Raw genomic sequence first — 10,879 nt, forward strand, 5'->3', positions numbered from 1 at the left:
CATGAATTTGTTTAATGATAAAGAAAAGTAAAAAAATATAAAATGCTCATGATCATTTAAAATTTATATATATTTTTTTCTATAACAAGATTTCATAATGATTACGATTACTTCATCTGATTTAATTCACTTTTCATTTTGTTTTATCACTTGTAAAAAAATCTTTCTTTCTAAGTATTTGTTAAACCAAACATGATCAAACGTTTAAATATTTACAATTCCGGTTAAATTGATGAAATATTTTTATTGGTTTTTTATTGTAAATTGTACAGATTTTTTGGTATTTTATTTAGAAACTAGTACAAGCCAATTATCGTTATATTATGTTCATAGGCTGTTTTTTGGATTTTGAACATATTATTAAAGTGCAATTTAATATCCTGTCAAATTTACTGCAATATTAACTGTAAAAACTATTACAATACACAAATTTCTTTTAGTTCCTCCATTAACTCCTGGTAATTAGTTAGGTAATCTAAAGTAACTATTTTCTTTGAAAACCTCGCCTCTTTTATGACAAATTTAAAATGCATTTCTGTTTGTAAACAATTATGTTTTATGTTAAATTCTTTAATTATAAAATGAAGGTAATGGGAAGCTTTTTTTTGTTGTTGTTGTTAAAACAGTCAATGGCTTTTTGGCCCTGACTTTAATTGTTATGTGTAAATTTATAATGCATGTAATTAATTTCTCTTTTTTTCTTTTATTATTTTTATAAGAATTCAAAAGCTACAATCATCATTAAGTTATGGGATAAATATTTACATAAACGCTTGATTTTTTTTAACAAAAAGTTTTGAGATTGTAATTTAGATTAAATTATTTAAGTTGTGAAAATTTTGATTCAATGGTTTTTTGAGGTTAAGGTAAAGAAAAATGGCACTTATCTTTGAAAAGATTTTGTTAAGTTCTAGCACTTTCTTTCTTTCAATATGAGACCAAAATTCCTTTAATATAGTTTTAACACCAAGCTCTAAATAGAGCTTTAAACGGAGCTCTAATCAAAGTAAAACCTTGATAGGCTAATTTTATCTTAAATTGAAGTTCTTACTATATTCAAATTTTAAATTCAATTAGAGCTTAAAAGCTTATTCTATTTAAACTTCAATTGTATTTGAGATTCAAAAAAAGCTCTTTTTATAGTGCAATTAAAATTTCAGTTAAAGCTCTTTTAATAACTTCAATTTCTGATTTCAATCAAAGCTGTTCCTTTAGTCTTATTAAAGCTTTTCCTACATTCCAATTTAAATACCAAGCTCCAAATAGAGAATTAGACGAAGCTTTAAACCAAGTAAAGCTTTAATAGTCTAATTTTATCTTCAATCGATGTTTTTTCTATATTCCAATTTTCAATCCAATTTAAGCTTAAATGCTTATTTGAATAAAGCGTTTTTTAATTTTTTAATTTAAAATTCAGGCAAAGCATTTCATTCAGTCCAATTTAATCTTCAATCAGAGCTTTTTCAATACTCCATTTTTTACTTCAATTAAAGCTCTTTATATATAATTAGACACGTTTTAATCTAAATTGAAGTTCCTGTTTCACTTCCAGTCAATGTTTTTTCTTTTTTTTTTTCTTTTTTATTTGAAGCTTTTTTTTCGAAGCTTTTTTTATAGACAAAGCTGTTTTTATAATCTAATATTGACTATAATGAAAGCTACTTCAATCGAAGCTTTTTTTAAGTTGAATTTTAACTTCAATTAAAGCTGTTTCAATAGTTTCGTTTCACCTTCATTCGATGCTCTTTTTATAATCTGCGATAAAAGCTCTTTTAATAGCTCAATCTTAACTCCATTCGATGATCTTGCATTAGTTTAATATAAGTTTCCATAAAAACTTTTTCTATATAGTTTAATTTTTGCTTTATTTGGATCTTTTTCTGTACACCAATTTCATCTTTAATTAAAGTTTTCTCAATAGTCCAATTTAGCTTACATCTCTTTCTATAGTCTAATTTTATATTAAATAAAGACTCAAGGTCCAATTTCTGTTTCAATCAAAGCTCTTTCTATAGTCCAATTTCTGTTTCAAACGAATCATTTCCTATAGCGTAATATAGATTTTAAGCTTTGTAAGCTTTCCAATAACTGAAGTTAAACTCCATTTAAAACTATTTATATAATTTAAGTTTAGCTTTAATAAAAGCTTTTTCTATGGTCTAATTTATGCTCCAAGCAAAGCTCATTCTATGGTTCATTTTCAACTTCAATCAAAGCTTTTTCAAAGGTCAATTTGCTTCTTTATTCGAAACCTTTTATTTAAATCGAACTCTTAAGTTTAATTACATTTAAAGCTTTTCTTTCGAGAAATTTTAGCGCAAGTTTATCTTTATTCGATTTTTGTTCTATATTTTTGAGCTTTATCATTTCCATAATGAAGTGGGAGTGTAAACAATATCAATAGTGATTAGAAGATATCTATAGCTCTTAAAGGTGTATTCAACTTTAACAGGAAAATCTATTCGAGATCTCTTGAAACCAATACTTCGTATAGAAACTTTTAAAGCTTTATTAACTCAATACTAAACTTTGTTTATTACAGTAGTGAGTAATTGGATTTGTTTTAATATATTTTAATAATCTATTAATAAACTTTATTTATGAACAGTATTTCTATGAAATGGCATTATGTTCGTGACCATTAAAATCATATTATCTAGTTTATCGATAATTGATTTGTTAATTGTTAAAATAAATCAAATAATTATTTTCTATCTATAACAATCACAGTAATTTTGACATTAAGTTTGTTGTTAAATCCGTTAAACTTTAAATCGAATAACCGATTAAAGCAAATAATATACAAACAACCATATTTCCGACATATATTTACCAACAAGATTTTAATTACAATATGCAACAATATTGTCTAACTCTATTTAACGGCAATGACAAAATTTGAACCATATAATTTTGTTGTTGTTGTATTTCTGTTATTTATTTTTGCAACAATCTTGGGTGTTTTTTTGTTTATCTTACGTTATTTACTTCTCATGTTACAAATTTTGTGTTGAAAAAAAAATGCTACTAAAACGAAAAAATTCAAATCACATCTTACCACAATATTAATTCTTCTATTTATCATTGCATGTCAATATGACCATGATTTTAGTAGAGTTGTTGTTGTTGTTGTTTTTAGGTTTTTCTTTATTCAAAACAATATGACCAAATCAAACTACTTCAGTTTTAATTCATGCTTTATTAACACGACTCTAAGCGGGTGTCTTATTAACGAATTGTCTGTTGGGCTGACTGACTGTCTGATGTGGTGTGCTGCTAGTCGTTAATGGTTCCACACATTATAAAAATCCGTTTTCTTTGGGTTTTTTTTATTATGTCTTTGATTTCAAAACTTTTATTATTATTGAAATGGGTTTGGAAAAAACTTCCTGGTCAATAATGTTTTGTTTATAATTTGCGTTTTTTTTAAATTAAGATAATTTGTTAAACAAATAAATATTAAATCATAAATCGATTAAGTATTTGGTTTTATTTTTAAATCGATTGCATCATATTTCATGTGAATTTAATGCAAAGTTTAATGATGAATCGACAAAAATTGTTTAAATTTATTTTTTAGACAAAAAAGGCTTATTATATTTCTTTTGCTTCAAATAAAGGTTTTTACAAAATACGTTTACCTAAACTAATTTTGTTACATGATTCTTTCAATAGTTTTGTAAAATATGTTATATAAATACCCAGTATGCTTCGCTACCCCAAAAGCAAAATAAATAACAAAAACACGTAACAATTTTGTGGATTCTAACTGTAATTCTTTTCCAGAAGTATAATTTGTTACAATTCGCTAATTTTTCCGGATGTTTATTAAGATCTTAATGTAATCGATTATTTTTTTTAATCTTATAGTTTCTCAGATAAAAGAAATTGTGTATTAATTCATACAGGTGGTGCCAAGACCCCATCTGACCGTTATTTTCTAATTTTGCAGATTTTAGCTCTAATAGTTTCTCAGATATACGAATTTTTCTATTTACTTAATTCATATGGGGGCTTCAAGCCCCCGATGATAAAAGTCCGCTCAAAATTCAGATGAATATTGAAGATGAATATTAAAGTTCTTGGTGCAAAATTCGTAGAATTTGGTGTAATTAGTTTCCCAGATAAACGAATAAACGAAGGTGCCGTTCCCCTCATGGATAGTGTGTCAATTTATTTTTAAGATTCTGATTGTAATTGTTTCCAAGATTAACGAATTTTTGTATTTCAATTACATGGGAGGTGCCACACCTCCTTATGCTAATCCGACCAATTTTTGCCGGGACTCAGTTTTTCCTTGAAATGATTTAACATGCGGTCGAACCAGAGAATCATTACAGATATAGAAGAGTAACAGTGTATAGAGGAGTAACAGTGGCGCTTAATATTGAAAATAAGTTGTTGTCATCATTTATGATTCGGTTTTCCAAATATATCTTTAACCTCCAACTCAACAGAGGCCATTCCATCTGCGTAGTTGAAAATGGAAGTGATGTTTTTATCAACTCGGAAGTTAAACAAGGTGTTCAGAGATTTGATAGCTCGAAAACTTGAGCAAAGTATAAAAAATAACACTAAGTGGCGGTGGTGAGCATTCCTTTGGCGGATAAAGTACAACCGTTAAATAAGACCAAGGGGGCAGGTATTTACATAAAGAACTTCGACTTCATGTCTGAAAATGTAATTAAATGTATGTTAGGAACTCGTTGCAGTTTCCATTTTTAATCCATTTCTACACGTTCAATAAAACAATTGAACCTTTAGTTGTTGGACTGTAAATCAAAAAAAGAATTCAATACGACCATGTAATTGTAATGAGAATCAAACTATTCCTAAACATATGTATGTAGATACGTCCGCATCAATTTTAAATGATTCAAATAGGATTTTATAAACTTTCAATGACAGCTCATACAAGACCTCTATCAATTAATCTGAAGCGAAAAACTGGTTCTAAATAAAGCGATTGTATATTGTACAAATGGGAACGAGGTTTCCATTGCCAGACCTCAGACTGAAATTGACTCATTTTTCATCAAGTTCTCGGCACTTAAACAATACTAAAGTGTTTAGCATTCCAAAAGGCTCCTTAGGGTTTCGTTATCTATATAACATCTACTATAATATAGAAATTGAATTATGCAGACTTTAAATGAGAGATGTCGAATTGATACTGCACTGTTATCCGGAAATAGTAAGAATAGCAGTCGTTGACATTCCCTATCACTGAGCGGCCCTAACGGAGTAACCATCAATGGTCAGAGATTAGAAAGCTCGAGTACTTCAAAGTACTTGTGCATGGGCCGGTCAAAGCCAATGTACAAAAATGTTCTTCATTGAAGAATAAAGGGGCTATGATAGACCGTTCTCAAATCTATCTAGTGGATGAAAAAGACCACCATGAGATAAGGCCGTCAAGGCAGGTGCTCACGTTAAAACTCTCGACATTCATTACTAGCCATTGATGTATATGTCTCCTACATTATTTTCGGTAAAATCAGCGAAGAAACGACATTACATATTTTTATTAACTTAAGGGTTAATAATACATAAAGTTCTAGTATAACATTTCCAAGTGACTGCAAGTTGTATCAAATTTTGCCACATAGAGCATGAGAGTTGTCTATGACTCACAAATCACTCATTTGATGAAAAAACAAGTAATATTTCTATATTCGGCTGTGCCGAATCTTATATACCCTTCACCAAGTATGTTTTAAAAAACAGTTTTTAATTATTTTGTATCTCTGCACACAAGTCACACATAACATACACACAAACAAATATAAACTGTAGCAGAAAGAAATATTAACCGTTGTACTGTAATACCACCGTCAAACTGTATTACCACCGTCAAACAAATATGAGCCTTATTACCAACATATTACTGCTTTATCTCCTTGTTCTTGTTATACCCTTCACCTTCGTGAGAACAGAACAGCAACCAAACATACAAAAAAAATACACAGCTGAATAAAACCAAATACATCTCCACACGCACATGTACATCTTTATCCAATTCACAGTGTTGTTGTTGCTTTTTTAACAAATAATGAAAAAATGTGGCTTTTTTGATGAAATTTTCAGAGGTTGTCTCGGATTTTTGCTCACATCTCCGTTATTTATGGACTGATATTGCTGATATTAAATAGCGATCTTCTCGAAAGCATGTCTAACTGTATTATTGAAGATTCGGATCTCGCCGATATATGGGGACCTTTAAAAACTGATTTCAACAGACAGACAGACTGATTTTGCTGATTTTAAATAGCGATCTTCTCGAAAGCATGTCTAACTGAATTCGGATCTCGCCGATATCTGGGGACCTCTAAAAACTGATTTCAACAGATAGACGGACAGACGGACATGGCTTAATCGACTCCGCTATCTATAAAGATCCAGAATATATATACTTTATAGGGTCGGAAAATTATTTTATACAAATTACAAACGGAATGACAAACTTATATATACCCTTCTCACGAAGGTGAAGGGTATAAATAATGATTAATTGGTTCTCTTATTGCTAAGTGATTGGGCGCTAAAGACTGTCATTAACAACATTAACAAAACGTCCATATTGGTAAACCCTTTATTAGAAATTAATTGAAACTACAAACAATCACTAAAATATTTTGCATGTACAAAAACCTTCAAATTATTTGCCAAATGTTTATTTCCGTTTTATTTAATTTTAGAGGAAACAATTGAAATTTCCATTTCATTTAATAACAAACAACTTTGCGAATATGTTTTCCTATTTTATTCCACAAAAAAAAACCCAAATGAAACAACAAATGAACTTTCACTTAAAGCACGTCTACTTGTGGTAGGATGTCTCATTTTCTTAACCTGGAAAACATCATCATCAGCATCACCATCCCGTTATATTTAATCACTAATCATAAGTATGTAGAGGAGATGATTGTCTGTTTTTTTAGCGTTTTTTTAAAGTGTATGTAAATACAAATATGGAAAGGTTGATTATTGCATAATAACATTTATTATTTATTATAATTATTATTATTGTTTTATATCTTTGTTGTTTTTGGTTTCCATACTATGTTCAGTTTTGTTTTTGTGCATATGTATTTATTATTTTTTCTGTGTTGCATGGTGCAATTTTTTTTTTGGTGCAGTTTTCATTGTCATTGAAATCTGCTTTTAATTATTGCATCATAATCAGCCAACCATCTTAAAAAAGGCTTTATGATGTGATGCCATTGTATATGCCACAACTCCAGCAGCTACTTAAACTATTAAGTCAGTTAAGATTTAAATGAATGAAACGATAAAAAGAAAAACAGTAACAGTAACTTTTAAATACTTCCATGTAAAGAAATGCAAGTCTATCTGTCTGTCTGTCTGTTTTGCTACCGGTTAAAAGCTATTATTATAACTCTTCACAAGATATTAAATTAATTGTACTCGTCTTTTATAGCCCAATATCTGTATGCAGATAAAACAAGTTGCCTTCTCTCTCATCTTTCATATTTATTTTATTACAATGTCAAGTTGATGTTGGATATGATATGTGATCTGCTGATAGCAAAAGTTTCAATTTAATTTTTTTTAATGCAAAAAAATGCATTATTGAAGAAATACATTTAAATAATAATAAATATTAATATTTATGCAAATAACGTACATACATACAAACTAATCGAAGAAGAATTTTCACAAAGAAAGAAATTAACCCATTAGTTACTACAGCTTGTTATACTGACTGCAGTATTCAGTTAGGGGAATACTCAAGATCTTGAAAACTTATTTTGGAGTATAGAAACATCGGATTTTTGGTAAATAACCGAATTTTTAAGGTGGAAATACACAACACGCGTTTTACGCGGCAACGCGTTATAGGCTTCAAAAATGTTTAAAAATTCATTTAACAAGTTACACACTGTAGTTTGTAAAGCGTGTGCCACGAAAAGTTCAGCAACATTGAACTTTTGACGAGTCGGCAGCTTATCAGGGTTGTTATTTGTAGGTTAAGGAAAGGAAAATAGGTTATGCGAGGGAGGACATTTAATTTAAACTTTTCACATCGAAAGTAACGAGAAATACTTCTGTAGAAAGTTTGTTCCACATAAAAACAGTGCGGCTGAAGAATGAATTTTCCCTGCAATGTGTTGTGCGGTCCACTGGCTAATCGACCACAAATGGGTGTATTCTTGATGACAGTCGTGTGGTGCATAAAAATATACGGGTATCGGGAACGAGTTCCCTAATTTCAGAAGAACAAATTCCATTATAGTATCGATAGAAAATACACGTTGTGACGGTGCTCCAGTGAATCAATAGTGTTGGATACCCTACTGTCACCGATAAGTATCTTCGCCCTCTCTTGTAGCTCCGGACCATATATGGGAATTTTATTCCATTTTCGGACGAATATAAGTGGTGTAAATAGAAGGAAGATCAGATGGAGTAAAGTATGTCTTACACCGTTTCAAAAAACAGAAGTACTTGAGAGCTTCTTTCGACAGTTGAAAAATTTGTTTAGTCCAGCGAACATCGCACTGTATTTTCATGTCCAGAACATCAAGAGTTTCTGATTCCTTAATATATGAAAAATTTTCTATCCATATTTTCCCACAATGTGTAATGATTTCATGCGTTCTCTACTACACAAAACTTTGACAGATCATATTACTTGGTGCTCGTGTGAAGGGGGGCATAATATTTTGAATCAATTTTAGTAGAAATATAGATTTTTAATGAAAACTTAGAATCTTTGTTAAAATTCAACATTTTTGTAAAATTAGTCTTTTAGTAAAAAATTCCTTAAAAAGTTAACCGGCTAATGTTTATAGTCATCTTCAAAAGGGAAATAGGTTTTATGTGTTTTTTTTTTTTTTTTTTTAAATCACTTTGCAAACATGCCTTAAGCAATTAAATATCATTTTATGCCAACCGATTTAATCGATAAACACCGATTTAAATCAGACTAAAAAAATATGTCGATCTTTTTAATCCTCAGTTCAAATACGGCCTATGTGTTAGTTGCTAGTTTACAGAACGTTCTAATAATTCCGATGTAGTCCAATAAAGATTTCCGAGAATGTTTCTGTAGCCGTCAATGGAACGATCCATGTACTTACCGACGACTGTCTATAGTAATCTTCAGAAAGGAAATCGATTTTATGTTTTTTTTAATCACTCTGCAAACATGCCTTAAGCATTTCAATATCATTTTTATGCATATCTGGTTTAATCATTAAACCCCGATTTAAATCAGACGAAAAAAATATGTCGAGCTTCATAATCCTCAGTTTCAATACTGATTCTTATAGTTCTGACGTGGTCCATTTATGATTTCCGATAATGTTTTTGTAGCCGTCAAAGATACGATCAATGTACTTGCATCAGACACAAATATAGGTCAACCTTCATTGATTTCCATGCGGTTCATTTATAATTCCAGAGTTATTTTTCATGAACCTTATACTCAGTATAGTTATGCTTCAAGTATGTTTCTCTAGCAATCAAAGACAAGTTTATACATCTATCAAGCGAGCCAATAGTATAATATATAAATTTTTTCTTTGAAGGGGCGGTGAATACCATGAATCGTTAGAAACAAATCATTCAAATCGGTTATTCATAGTTTAAGTTATCAAAAGGTCGGTCGAACAAGGAGTTATACTAACGACGCATGATACATAGCAAATGGGTCGTATTTAGAATGCATTGTATTATGGTCCAAGGTATATGAAAATACAAATTCCATATAGAATAGTCAATTTGGACAATTCTAACCGACTTTGTATATATTACTCGAGAATCAAGGAATACCCTATAGATTTTTTTAAACAATTTGGCAATAACTTTAAAATTATACAAATTTAGAAAAAAAACTTAAATACATATGATATAGCTACTGATGTCAATCACTTAAATTTTGTTAAATTATTCATATAATCCTCATAATCAGAACATTGGAAAAATCTTTTAAAAGTGCCCCCAAAGTATTAAAATAGTTAAAAAACACATTTCATTATTTTTTCTTTGCAACACATAAAAATGAGCATTTTGCATAATTTAACATATATTTTTTTCGATAAAAATCCATATAAGAATACAGCTGTGTTTGTATGCGGTTTTAAAGTTTTTACACTAAACTATAAAAAAATAAAAAAACAAAACACTAGCATAACAATTTCATTTTCCAAGATTTATGTGTGTATTGTTCTCATCTTTTGATTTAGAAAAAACAATCCGGTTTACCTTTGGTTTGAAACTTTGATATTTAAAAATTTTATTAAAAGTAAAAATCCCAACTCATCATTACTGTCTATGCTATTACAAATGCAACTAGTTTTACTTTTTTTTTGCAAATATATTTTTTTAAATATTATTTTTATTAATTCCCTTGATAATTTATTGATTTACATATTTGCAATTTAATATTGTTATAGGCTTTCTAATTTTATGTCTATAGCATTTCTAATTATTTTGTTTGAAATGAGTGATTTGTTCTCAAAAATTGTTTGCACGTAAATGTCAAGGTAAAGTTTAGTGATTTACTGTTACGAATTTTTTTTTTGGAATATAAAAGCAATAAAAATGGCACAAAACATCTACCGAAAAAATATATAACATGATCTAGTTGAATTTTGTCATAATGAATTTGATATGTTTGCTTCGTTATTTAAACCAGATGTTTGAAAAAGTGTTGGTAATCTCAACTGCTTTAGAATGCTATGGGTTGCTTTTAAATGTTCAGTTTTCTAAAGGAGTATCGGACTTTTAAATAGCTTTCCATCTCTCCATCTATCTATCTATCTATCTATCTATCTATCTATCTATCTATCTATCTATCTATCTATCTATCTATCTATCTATCTATCTATCTATCTATCTATTTATCTATTTA

Source organism: Lucilia cuprina, chromosome 5 (genome assembly GCF_022045245.1).
Source record: "Lucilia cuprina isolate Lc7/37 chromosome 5, ASM2204524v1, whole genome shotgun sequence".
NCBI lineage: Eukaryota > Metazoa > Arthropoda > Insecta > Diptera > Calliphoridae > Lucilia > Lucilia cuprina.